This window comes from Mesoplodon bidens (assembly GCF_964165515.1).
Source record: "Mesoplodon bidens genome assembly, chromosome: 2".
Lineage (NCBI taxonomy): Eukaryota > Metazoa > Chordata > Mammalia > Artiodactyla > Ziphiidae > Mesoplodon > Mesoplodon bidens.
The window spans coordinates 4,820,448-4,834,944 of NC_138177.1; the positions used below are offsets into that span (position 1 = coordinate 4,820,448).

The 14,497-nt window shown below is 40.5% G+C and overlaps 1 protein-coding gene across 4 annotated transcripts in view; it reads right to left on the minus strand.

Moving 5' to 3' along the window:
* The window catches only part of NEK7 (NIMA related kinase 7), a 139,922-nt gene that overhangs the window by 88,886 nt on the left and 36,539 nt on the right, over positions 1–14,497 (minus strand). The window lies entirely within an intron of this gene.

A 14,497-nucleotide genomic window follows, 5' to 3' on the forward strand; every position in this document is an offset into this window, starting at 1 on the left:
TGCTAGAGTTTAATAAGTCTAAAATCAATGGTGAGTAAAATTATGATCAAATTCAACAAATTTGTCAACCAATCTTCAATTAAAAAAGGCTGCCCAAAGAAGGTGCTGCCTGAATCGGGTTTTCAATAAGGAAGAGAAGTTCACAAGGGTTAGAAGAGGCAATAAAGAGAGGAAACCTGGGAAAAGGAAAGGACACATCAAAATACCCAAAAGCAGAGCACTACATCTTACAAGTAAAATTAAAGTTGGCAGGTGGTGAGAGATAGCTGGGGGGAGTTAATATCAGAAGGTTAGGCTAACAACACAGACAGCTGTCCACTCATGAGAAAGCTTTTACGATATTTACTTTATCCAGCTGGTATCAGAGAGCTAATGCTGGGTTTCAAGAAGCTAAGAGAGGGAAGTTCATTTTTTGAAATACAACCTTTCTTGCTGTGTGACAGAGTAGAGGGGCTCACAACCACAAACAAGACTAGTCAAGAAGCTACTGCAACAGTCCAGACAAGAGGTGATAAGGGCCCTCACCAAGGTCTCTTACTTCACCTCAACCAGCTTTCAACACAACTATCTCACTTTCTGGAAATGTTCTGTGCCCCATATTCTCCTGGATTTTCTCCCACATTATAGCTATTTTTTCTAAGTTCCTTTTTCTATCCATGCTAATACATTCTCTCAAGTCAACCCATCCAGTCCCATGACTTTGATTACTAACCATGTATGATTACTCTGAAATTTCTCTCTACTACACGCATCTGTTCTGAGCTCTGAGCCACAAACACCAATATCCAAATGACCACCTGATGTCTTCACAATTCTTGAATAGAAGATTCCATCTCCCATTCTTCAAAAAAAAAAAAAAGGCAAGCTTCTCTAATCTTCTTTATCTCTTTATGTGTATCACCATCTACTCGGTAGATCCAGCCCAAACTTCTTAAACTTTGGGGTCATAAAGGTTAACTGCAACGTGGACTGTCAAAACTTACCAATGAACTTTTGTACTCTGTAATGTGAAAATCCAATGGCCTCCCTTGCCCTCTAAATAGATCTTTTACTCATGCATGATTCTGTAACATCATGCACTGGTCATCTGGAAAATTTTAGTTCCCTTGGTTACTCAGATCCTCTATAAATGTTGACCATTTCATTATACAATATTCAAAAACACATGCATTAATATCACCACTAATCTCATCAGAAGTCTTTAAATACCAGGAAGATGCCAAGGACAGAGTGATGAATATAATTTTTCCAAAATTCCAACTTTCACTTTAAAAGTTCGAATTTTATCATTAGTAACAAACAATGTCACTTGTTTTCCCTTAAATGACACGCACTTAATTTTCAAGAAAATGTCTACAAAACACCTAGGTCTGAATGTCAGTTGCTGTTTCAAGTGAAAACAGTGTCCCATGAAAACAGTAGCTGTCAGGCTGCTCCTCCAACACCTGAAGAGAGGCTTTTCTCAAGACAACTTTGATTTGCTGCCATGGTGCTTAAAGTCTACTTCCCATTTCATCACACATATTAAGGGACTTGTACTCAAAGGTTGAAATGTGATAAAAATAATACTCTTTAACTGCTTCATCAAGTACATTTTAAAATGAAACTCATACTTTTTAGTACTATTCCATATGGGTAGAGAAGACAAAGACTAGTAGTTTGGTATTGCCGCACTGATTCAAGCTAAGGCATCAGTGCTTTTACAAATAATGTCTTAATATTATAAAAATCATTTGCTCTTGCAGACCACATGAATGAACCTCAAGGACCCCACCCAACCCCCAACCCTCACCATCCCCAGAAGTCGAAAGACCACACTTCCAGAAGCTCTGGTCCAGTCAAAAACCTAGAATTCATCTGTGATTCTTCCCTCCCCCTCACCTCCCTGCTCCCCATTCCAACACACCAGAAAGTGCCATTTGTTCTATTTCTAAAATAAATCTCAAATCTGTCCATGCTCCTCTATTGCCACTAATACAACCCTATAAGGTGTCATTATATCTCCGCCAGAGATTACTCTCGTAGCCTAGGAAGTGGTCTCTCTTCTTCCACCATTCTCTTCACAGTGGGATTTCCGATCTTATGGAAAAACCCAAACGAACTTTTTGGCCACCCCAATATTTTAAAAACACAAGTCACTTCATGACACTCCCATTACTCTTGGACTAAAATCCCAGCTCCTTGCCAAATTCGGCAGGGCCCTGCAAAGGATCTCCTGCCTCCCTCTCCCACGTCAGGGCATCCTAGTCTCTCTCACTAATGACCTGCCATCAACACGAAAATCCCTCTGCTCTTGAAACCCTGTAAGTCTTTCCTGGCTTCAGGGCCTTTGTACGCTGTCCCTACCTTAACAATCCTCTCCAAAGTAGGACCCAGCCCTCCCTGTTGACCTTTCATATCATCACCCTTTCATTCCTATGGAGCAATTATAACAATTTATAATTATCTTGTTCATTTTTTAACTTGCTTATTGTTTATCTCCTCTGCTATAAGGCAGGTAACATAAAGGCAGGACCTTATCATTTTGTTCCCTGCTGTACTCCCCCAGCAAGAACCTGGCACATAACGGGTACCCAATAAACATCTGCTGAATGAATGGAAAATCAGGAATAGAGGACAGATTTTACAGTGGCTTGTGTTTAGACGTGTACGACTTCTGACTGATTAGCAAGTTAAAGGCAACTCCAAAAGTCATCATTAGCTTGGAGGACACGGGGCATGGTAGTAGCACCATCCAAATTAGACTGATAGAGAAGAAACCAAAATACAGTGGGTGTTAGGAAGAGCAGGGTACAGGGTGAAAATGATACAGAAAAACCTAACTGTGAGTTATTAGGAGAAAGGCCATATATAAAAAGTTCATAACAGCCAAATTTTGCCAAGTAGAATCTTTAGGAAAGGGGAATTCAATACACTGTCCTGTAATTCTCATATCGATTATTTTTATTAGCTAAAGCTCTTCAATGTGTTTGAAAACAGTTCTCTTTTTTAAAATGGAAGTATAATTGACTTACAGTATTATATTAGTTTTGGGCATACAACACAGTAATTTGATATTTTTATAGAATATACCCCATACAAAGTTATTATAAAATATTGACTACAGTCCCTCTGCTGTACATTATATCCTTGCAACTTACTTATTTTTTACCTAGTAGTTTGTACCTCTTAATTCCCTTTACCTGTCTCCGCCTCTCCCACCCCTCTCCCCTCTGGTTAACTATTAGTTTGTTTTCTGTGTTTGTGAGTCTGTTTCTGCTTTGTTATATTGGTTCGTTTCTTTTCTTTTTTAGATTCCACATACAAGTGAAAACCTACAGTATTTGTCTTTCTCTGTCTTTATTCTGTGTCTATATAGCTTTATTCTCTATAGCTTTATTCTGTGTCTATAGACATCCTCAATGAATTAATTATTTCTTACAGAAAACTGCCTTAAAATCATACATTTCAAAACACTAACCTGATTTTTTGGTCAATTATAAAGTACAGTACTAAACATATGACAGAATAAAAAAGATGAGACAAATATGCATTGATATTTGTAAGCAAATCATTTTGTGCATTTTATTTGTGATCGTGATTTTGGTCAAAAAAGTTATAACTAGCCATTAAATAAAAAAATTTTAATTATAGTCAATATTAAAGAATGCTTAGCTAAAGAAAAATATTTCCTTCATTCTGCAACAAAAATTATTTAACAATAAAGACTTAAAGGTCAGTCAATCTTGCAATCTTTCAATTAAACTTCTAACTTAAAGCTTAAAGTAAATGCAATTCAACTAACAATGGGTATGTATAGATTCTATTCATTAAAAATCTTTCTCTTTCTGTTTCCAAACATATATTTTGGTAACTTCATCATTCTATCCAGTTTCTCAACAATCAGTTTTGACACAGTACTAAATCCTAAATATTGAACTATGTACATACCAATCTCAAGAGATTTCAGATAAACAATGATCAACCATATCGTTCCTTATCTAACACATACTTTTCTATATTATTAAAGACTCCGGAAACTACTTCCTGCTACTCATTACAGAAACTTTTAAAAAGTATTCTCAACAAAGGAAAAAGTTAAAAATGGCAATCCAAGTATAAAATAATAAAATTATAGCACTGGAAAAGAAGCAGTAGAATATCTAATTCTAGTTTAAATCTAGCGCTACAGTTTCATTCATAAAGCAGAATGTTCTGCCTTATTTTTGTTAATAGTTATAGGCACAAATAAATGTACATTAGAAATAAATATAGAGACTTCCGGGTAAGATGGCGGAAGAGTAAGACGCGGAGATCACCGTCCTCCCCACGGATACACCAGAAATACAGCTACACGTGGAACAACTCCTACAGAACACCTACTGAACGCTGGCAGAAGACCCCAGACCTCCCAAAAGGCAAGAAACTCCCCACATACCTGGGTAGGGCAAAGCGGAGAGATTCCCGCACAGAGGATCGGTGCCGAGCGGCACTCACCAGGCCGAGAGGCTTGCCTGCTCGCCCCGGCGGCGCTGGAAGCTGAGGCTCGGGCTTCGGTCAGAGCGCAGGGAGAGGACTGGGGCTGGCGGCGAGAACTCAGCCGGAAGGGGGCTAATGAGCAGCCACAGCTAGCCGGCAGGGAGTCCGGGAAAACTCTGGAGCTGCCAAAGAAGCAAGAGACTTTTTCTTCCCTCTTGATTTCCTGGTGCGCGAGGAGAGGGGATTAAGAGCGCTGCTTAAAGGGGCTCCACAGACGGGCGCGAGTCACGACTGAAAGCGCGGAGCCCAGTGACGGGCGTGGGACGCTGGGGCTGCTGCTGCCGCCGCCAAGAAGCCTGTGTGCGAGCGCAGGTCACTGTCCACACCGCCCTTCCGGGAGCCTGTGCAGCCCGCCACTGCCGGGGTCCCGGGATCCAGGGGCGGCTTCCCTGGGAGAACGCACGGCGCGCCTCGGGCTGGTGCAACGTCACGCCGACCTCTGCCGCTGCAGGCTCGCCCCGCACTCCGTGCCCCTCCCTCCCGCCCGGCCTGAGTGAGCCAGAGTCCCCGAAGAGGCTGCTCCTTTAACCCTGTCCTGTCTGAGCGAAGAACAGACGCCCTCCGGCGACCTACACGCAGAGGCGGGGCCCAATCCAAAGCTGAGACCCAGGAGCTGTGAGAACAAAGAAGAGAAAGGGAAACCTCTCCCAGCAGCCTCAGAAGCAGCGGATTAAAGCTCCATAATCAACTTGATGTACCCTGCATCTGTGGAATACATGAATGGACAACAAATCATCCCAAATTGAGGAGCCAGGAGTCAGTGCTGTGCCTCTGAGGTGGGAGAGCCAACTTCAGGACACTGGTCCACAAGAGACCTCCCAGCTCCACATAATATCAAATGGCAAAAATCTTCCAGAGATCTCCATCTCAACACCAGCACCCAGCTTCACTCAACGACCAGCAAGCTACAGTGCTGGACACCCTATGCCAAACAACTAGCAAGACAGGAACACAACGCCACCCATTAGCAGAGAGGTGGCCTAAAGTCATAAAAAGTCCACAGACACCCCAAAACACACCACCAGACGTGGACCTGCCCACCAGAAAGACAAGATCCAGCCTCACCCACCAGAACACAGGCACTAGTCCCCTCCACCAGGAAGCCTACACAACCCACTAAACCAACCTTAGCCACTGGGGACAGACACCAAAAACAACGGGAACTACGAACCTGCAGCCTGCAAAAAGGAGACCCCAATCACAGTAACATAAGCGAAATGAGAAGACAGAAAAACACACAGCAGGAGAAGGAGCAAGATAAAAACCCACCAGACCTAACAAATGAAGAGGTAATAGGCAGTCTACCCGAAAAAGAATTCAGAATAATGATGGTAAAGATGATCCAAGATTCTATTTCCCAGATCCAAAATCTTGGAAATAGAATAGACAAAATGCAAGAAACAGTTAACAAGGACCTAGAAGAACTAAAGATGAATCAAGCATCGATTAAAAACACAATAAATGAAATGAAAAATACTCTAGATGGGATCAATAGCAGAATAACTGAGGCAGAAGAACGGATAAGTGAGGTGGAAGATAAAATAGTGGAAATAACTGCTGCAGAGCAAAATAAAGAAAAAAGAATGAAAAGAACAGAGGACAGTCTCAGAGACCTCTGGGACAACATTAAACGCACCAACATTCAAATTATAGGGGTTCCAGAAGAAGAAGAGAAAAAGAAAGGGACTGAGAAAATATTTGAAGAGATTATAGTTGAAAACTTCCCTAATATGGGAAAGGAAATAGTTAATCAAGTCCAGGAGGCACAGAGAGTCCCATACAGAATAAATCCAAGGAGAAATACGCCAAGACACATATTAATCAAACTGTCAAAAATTAAACACAAAGAAATCATATTAAAAGCAGCAAGGCAAAAACAACAAATAACACACAAGGGAATCCCCATCAGGATAACAGCTGATCTCTCAGCAGAAACTCTACAAGCCAGAAGGGAGTGGCAGGACATAATTAAAGTGATGAAGGAGAAAAACCTGCAACCAAGATTACTCTACCCAGCAAGGATCTCATTCAGATTTGATGGAGAAATTAAAACGTTTACAGACAAGCAAAAGCTGAGAGAGTTCAGCACCACCAACCCAGCTTTACAACAAATGCTAAAGGAACTTCTCTAGGCAAGAAACACAACAGAAGGAAAAGACCTACAATAACGAACCCAAAACAATTAAGAAAATGGGAATAGGAACATACATATCGATAATTACCTTAAATGTAAATGGACTAAATGCTCCCACCAAAAGACACAGATTGGCTGAATGGATACAAAAACAAGACCCATATATATGCTGTCTACAAGAGACTCACTTCAGACCTAGAGACACATACAGACTGAAAGTAAGGGGATGGAAAAAGATATTCCATGCAAATGGAAACCAAAAGAAATAAATATAAAAAATGTTGAATATCACTGATAAAGAATACAAATTTAAGCAACAATGAAATAGTATACACCTGATAACCTTTCAAAATGACACACATTTAAAAATTATACGTAATGCTTACATACGTGTAATAACCTTTCTAGAAAGCAATATGGCAATAAACATTAATAATCATTCATACACTTTTACTCAGGACTCTCAATCCCACAACTCTATCCTAAAGAAATAAATCAGCGAGTGAATTTTGGATTACATACAAGAATGTTTATTAAAAAGCATTTATCATAAAGGAAAACTAGGAACAACATAATGGTCCAACAATATGAAAATGTCTAAATAAATTACAGTAAACATATAAAATAGAACCCTAGACTGACCAAATGTTTATTAAAAATTGTAATGATATTTAAAGATGTACCCAGTATAATGTGAAGTGAAAAAAGCAAGATTTGGAGACAAATTTCCATGTTATATGTACTCAAAGTATACTGTTCTTATCACTAACAAGTAGATAATTGTGTCGTGATTTGTTTAAGCTAACTATCTTGCCAAAATATCAGCCAAGTAAGGGTAAGAAATTATCTGTTTTATACATCACTGCATCCCCCTGGTGGCTGGCACAGAGTTAAACATATAGCAAATATATAGTCATCTATGATTCTAACATGAATTCATTATATTTTAAATCAAAAACAGGAAGTTGCCTAATAGAATAAAATTATCTTTAAGAAAAGCACATTTATATACACGTACGGGTATTAAAAACAGTACAGGCAAACGTAGCTTCCATAATAGCAAAAAGATAATTCAGACCAACCCTCCCCTCTGAGGGCAATTAGTTACACAAAAGAAATATTTTTCAATCTGCTTGAATGCATCACGGAGCTGTGGAAATAGGGAAGAATTAAAGGACCAGTGCCTGAGGGATGAAGGAAACCAAAGAGAAGTGGGTCTAATATCTGGGCATTTTTTGTACTGCCTGTGGAGGGGCAGTTATGATGCCGAGAGGCTGTACAGCACTTCCAGCCTCTTGGGACTAGAGAAAGTGTAGTCCACAGCTGAACAAGGGACTGTGGCGAACAGCCCCACAATTTGGGTTGGGACCTTGAAAGCCTTAACCCTGGTAAACACACCTTCACAATACTAAATCATCTGAAATCCTGAAACTGGATTGAGGTCATCTCTGATAGCTAAAACCCCCAGGCACCTGGCAGAAACACATGAAAATACCCTCTGGAGAAAGTGAATCTCTTAGGTTCCAAATTACTGCTACAAACAATTCTACACATATAATCTCCAATGCATAATAAAAAATAACTAGGCACTCTAGCAAATAAGAGCACATGAACAAAAATCAGTAGAGAGAAAAGACAGAATGAAAATGCTCTCAGAAGGTGGAAGATGCAGGAAGGAATCATAAATAAAGGCAATGGCAGACATTTAAGTAAGTATTATTGGCATGAACCAATAGATAAAAGTGATTGTAGAGTTAAAAATAAATCTAGAATTGAATACATGAAAACCAATATATAAATAGAAGGTTAAATGGAGATAAAGCATGTTAAGGTTCCCATTACAATGTGTGGAAAAAGGAAAGCACAAATTAGCCTTATCTTTATTCTTCGAGTCTATTTATCTTGTCCAAACTTTATTTTAGCACTTCTGTTTATTATGGTATCATTTATATACAGGAAACTTGCCATTTTCCTGTTCAATTTCCATACATTTTGACAAATTTAGTCTTGTAACTACCACTAGAATCAAAATTAGAACAGTTCCATGAGCCCATAATGGAAGTATCACTGCTTGTTTATCCACTCTCCAATTAACATACATTTGCACTGTTTTCCTGTTTGGGACAATTACAAATAAAGCCACTATAAATATCTGCATACAGGTTCACATGTAAGTTTTCACTTCACATGGGTAAATATCTAGGAATGGGATTGCCCAGGTAACGTTAGATTTTAATAAGGATGCTTGTAAAATAGAAGGTCTTTATGATAATAAGAAAACGAAAAGTACCTGAAATCATCCTGCTTCCCACACACCTCCTTGTGGTCTCAGTGAGGTTCTCCTTACTTATTCTTCTTTTGTTTACTCTAATAAAATCATCACAAAAGATGGTATCATGTTTGCCTTTTGTATTTGTATTTTTGTCAAGTCATCATGTGAGGAAGAAGGAAATAAGAGATAGAATTTCTAATAAAAATTATGGCAAATTGAGAAATGTATTGAACCATTTAATTTTGTGGAAATGTAGACATTACCGTCCCCTGACAATTCAATGACTTAGAATTGGTCTAAAATAAGATAAGTAGTTGGATGCTGAGAGAACGTAAATGCTGTATTTTCATTGAACGATTAAACCCAGTATGAGGACAGTTTATGAATTCCTATTCCTATAAAATGTATATGGTTGTTGACTAGTCAATAGGAGTGGTGTATTGAAAAAAGTAGAACACAGATAGCCAGAGAAATATTTAAACTGTTAAATATAAACTTTTTTGATATGGAATAATTCATGGTGAATTTTTTCAAGAGAGTGAAATGAAGAAAAGTTCACAGCATTTGGCAAACAACTAAATTTTTTCTTTGAACTAAATCTTTTTAAAGCTGTTGTTATACTTCAGACATGTTCTCTAAAACATCTGAAAGAAGGGTTCTACATTACAAGGCAGATCAGTGTCTACTGAAGAATCACTTTAATGTTGGTTTATGTTAAAGCATCACTCAAAAGTAACAAAACAAAGGTTGAGATAATCAGGACTGATGTTTTTATTATGGTTCTTGCTGACACCTGCTGGTTCAATCTTATCTTCCTCCTTAATATATATATCCATGTATAAGCATCTTAGATGCAAAAGCTTGTAGCACGTTAAACAGAATCCTTAGATTAATCAAGGAATCAACGACCCCAAAACTAAATGAGCACACGTCAGGAAACAAATCACTTCCCATATCCACTGAGTTACTGAAATCAGTGTTGTGGCTTTACTATAACTCACTTCCCAATGAATTTAATTAATACAAATTGTTTGTGACCTAATATTTTGACTCTGCCTTATTATTTAATTCTGATACTAAAGTTACGTTTTTAACCTTCAACTGCAAAAGCCAGTAGGTCATGCTGTTAGAACTCAAAAATGCCAAAAAGTGGACGTCTTTAAAAGTATTATCTAGGATAAGTTTCGATTTGTTGTTAGCAAATTCAAAATTCTATTCTTGTAAATAAGATGATAATACATGTCCCTTACTAAGTCCTCAAATTTTTACTCTCTTCCCTCCCTCCTTTTTTCCCCTAAACCCATTATAAAATATTATTTTAGAGGATTGTGATCATAGCTACTACTACATTGCAACCTTTATTACCGATCACATCAGACATCATGCAAAAGACCTGAATGCATGAACAACTTTAGATGAAACAATTTCTTCAGGATTATAAATTAGTAATAGAACTGCAAGGAAAAAGATTTTCAAACATTGGATTTCATAATGCTAAAAATGCTTCATTCTGTAGTTGAATCACCCTCTGAATAAATATATCAAACCTGAAAGAATAAAGTTTCTTCTTCCTAGAAACTTCGGTGTTTCATATTCCTAACATTAAAAAATATATTTTTAATGTCTCTTAAGGAAAAGAAATGCTCCAGTGAGCCGTCTTTTTACTTATCTTTTTACTTGCTCTTACTCTTTCCCTAGTTCAGCAAACTTAATAAGAAACAGACTTTGCATACCACCATTCAGTAGGGGAAAGGATTAACTCAAATCCAAGACCCAGGATACACACGAGGAAGTCAAAAAGTGTGCAATGTAGGCTGTGAGTAAATACATTTCCTTCATTTCTTAATTATGCATTAATATGTTTCTTCCACAGCAAATAGTTTTTTAAACCAAAGCAAGAGGTATTTTCTAATACATCATTCTGAACAAAATTAATCTTGAGTGCAGCCTATGAATCAGTAGTTTGCGACCCTGGTTGGCTACCAGGTCACCTGCAGAGTTGTTCTTGTTGTTGTTGTTTAGCTGCTTGGGCTCCCCGCCCAGATTCCTGCCCCCTGATTCTGACTGAACAGGTCTGGAGTGGGACCGGCATCTCTCCATTAAAGAATAAATACATACCATTTCTTCTAGGTTATCCATTTTATTGGCGTATAGTTGCTGGGATGTATCTGGAGAAAACCATAATTCGAAAAGACACAAGCACCCCTATGTTCATAGCAGCACTATTTACAACAGCCAAGACACGGAAGCAACCTAAATGTCTGTCGACAGAGGAATAAATAAATAAGATGTGGTGTATACACACACACACACACACACACACACACACAGGAATATTACTCACCCATAAAAAAAGAACAACGCCATTTGCAGCAACATGCACCCCTATGTTCATAGCAGCACTATTTACAACAGCCAAGACACGGAAGCAACCTAAACGTCCGTCGACAGAGGAATAAATAAAGAAGATGTGGTGTATACACATACACACACGATGGAATATTACTCAACCATAAAAAAGAACAAAATAACGCCATTTGCAGCAACATGGATGGACCTAGAGATTGTCATGCTGAGTGAAGTAAGACAGAGAAAGAGAAATATCATATGATATCCCCTATATGTGAAATCTAAAAACAGGGTACAAAAGAATAAATACAGAAAAAGGTACACATATGATGATGGTGCACAACTCGGTTTGCAAACTACACAGCATTAGAACTTAATAAGGAAGCGGGGCAGTCTATTTCCTGCTTTGCCCTTATGTCCAGGAGCATCACTGTAGCTGTGGTGACAAGCACTCTGGCCACCAAATCTGCCGCTGTGCTGGGCCCACTAACAGCGCTGCTTCAGAGGCAGGCAGAGAAGACAAAAGAAGCAGCTCATACTCAACATCTTTCTGAGTCTAAGCTGGACCCCAAAAGAAAGAAGCAGTGGGGTTTTTACTCCAGGACACTGGTGACCTGGAAGAAGGAGGAGTGGGGGGGTGGGGCAGCCGCGGCAGGAGCTCCAGACTCTCTCTGATGGATTTCTGTTGTTAGCATGTTATTATTATATGTTATTTTTTTAAAAAAGGGAAATTAGAAGGAACACAAACATCTCTCAGCAACACGGAAATCTCTTCTGCATACCTCCCCCGCTCCTGGTTTAAAACAGATTATCCATTAGTTTCAAATCCGTATGTAATCTGATTTACTCCCTAAATTACCATGTTTGGAAGTTATTTCAGACAATATATATAAATGAAATATCCAAGTTTGATTTTTACTTATTTATTTATTTATCTATTATTATTTATTTTTGGCCGCGTTGGGTCTTTGTTGCTGCAAGCTGGCTTTCTCTAGTTGCGGCAACCAGGGGCTACTCTTCGTTGCGGGCTTCTCATTGCGGTGGCTTCTCTTGTTGTGGCGCACGGGCTCTAGGCGCGCAGGCCTCAGCAGTTTTGGCTCACGGGCTCTAGAGTGCAGGCTCAGTAGTTGTGGCTCTGGGGCTTAGCTGCTCCGCGGCATGTGGGATCCTCCTGGACCAGGGCTCGAACCCGTATCTCCTGCATTGGCAGGCGGATTCCCAACTACTGCACCACCAGGGAAGCCCTCCGAGTTTGATTTTTAAAATAACAAATATATAGAGCTAAGCTATTGAACTTGAAGAACCATCAAGCATCTTACTATCTGCCAGTTCAGACACATGCCAAGTAAGGTCTCAGCACAGCAACAAGCAAGTGTTAAGACATGCTCTCCCCTTCAGAGCTCTCTACTGTGTCATCAAGGTACAAACACCGCTACTTTCCTGAAAAGGATCTTTGAAAAAGAAAGGATCTATAAAAGAAAACAGGAAGGAAGAAAAGGAAGGAAGGAGGGAAACCAAAGGAAGCCCAGTGAGTCAACCTCGGGCACTGTCCAGGCTGCGGATGAAACGAACGCCACTTCTTCTGAGCTCTCGTCACCAGCAGCCCTGTTTTGGGCACGGGGGCAGTGGGGGGGAGGGAGCTGTCATTCTTCCATTATTTCTGCCGCAGGACTGTCCTGATGATGACGAGCTCTCAGAAGCGCGATGGTCCTCTCTTCTCCCCCACGGTCTCCATTCCCTGAACAGGGCTTTCAGCCTTCAAAGGCCGTTAAGAGTGGCCAACTCAACACCGAATCATCCTTTCCTTTGGCAGAGATGGAAGGTCCCCGCAGAGAGATATTCTTGCTCCCCCCGGAGAGGAAAGGAACTGAGTTCTGACGTGTGTGTAACACGCTGCTTCTCAAACTCTTCCAGGAGCCGGAGGAGGGGCCCAGCCCTGGGACCTGGGGGAACTGGCCTCGAGCCACGTCAGGGAGAAATTCACCCCAAGTCAATAGTTTCTGTTAAAAGATGAGAAGTTTTTGTTCTCCTCTTCATTATACAAAACATTTTCCCCCTAAATAGTCCACAAGTGTAACTGATGCTCCAGGAAGACGGTTTCAGGGACCAGGCTTGAGAGGCGTGGCCCTGGGCAAACGTGAACTGTCATCACCTGACGCTCCAGAGAGGGCTCGGGCGTTTCAGCATCCATGCGGGTGTGAGGTGTCATCTATTTCAACCCCCTTCAATTTTACACAGTAATTACAATCACTGAGATTCTAAACAGACTTGGGAAATTAATGGTGGAGAGAGAAATGGTTATAAATGCCATGTGAGAATTCATGAAAACTTCATATTAAATATATTATTTTCTTCTAAAAGCATTTGTAATTCAAATGTGTTGATTCTAGCTTAAAAACAGAAGTGACAGGAAGATTGTTTCCCAACAAATTTTTATTTCTATTCTTTTCCTTAACCCTCCTCCTCCCTGACACGAGAGTCACATTAGATAAGAGGGAGATCGGGGAGGCCGTGGCTCCCCTTGGGCCCCCGAGCCACTTCAACTCCCGGTGAGACTGTCCTGGTGACACGGCAGGCACCGGGACAGGGGAGGAGAGCGAGTGGGGGCGCTCCGCCTGCCTGTGAGGCTGTGCACGCAGCACTCCACAGGTGCGAGAGTCATCTGCTTCCAGCCCCAAAATAAAACCTTCTCAAGCACTGAGTTTCCACGCTGGATTTCAGCACCTTTCCCCGTGGTTGGCAGGGGACGCCAAGTGACAAGGGCGCCCAGCCAGCCCTCCGTGTGAACAAAGGCTGGGCCACATTTGTTCATATTCCTGACAACGCCTACAACGGCACTAAAACTTGAACATGATGACTGATGGCTGCAAACACCCAGCCCCTAAGCCAGTGTAACAAATGTGGAGCTCCAGTGCTGCCGTGGCCACATCTGAGTTATTTCTGTTCTGGAAAGAGACGTGGCTAAAGTACCTCTGACTTTTTACGTTCAGCCAAAAAGAGTCAGCAGACTAGATGCCCTCAGAGGAACGACTGTAATCAAGTGTCCTCAGATGTGACATTTTAGCCCGGTGCTAAATCTAAACTACAGTGCTCTCTGTGACGGCCACACAGGTCATTAAAAGCCCTGCTGAACAAAAGGCTCCCCAATTCTGATGACTGAACCAGTCTGTGCCTCACACCAGTTTCAGTATCTGCTACATTGTGAAACAAAGCTTAAACATGAC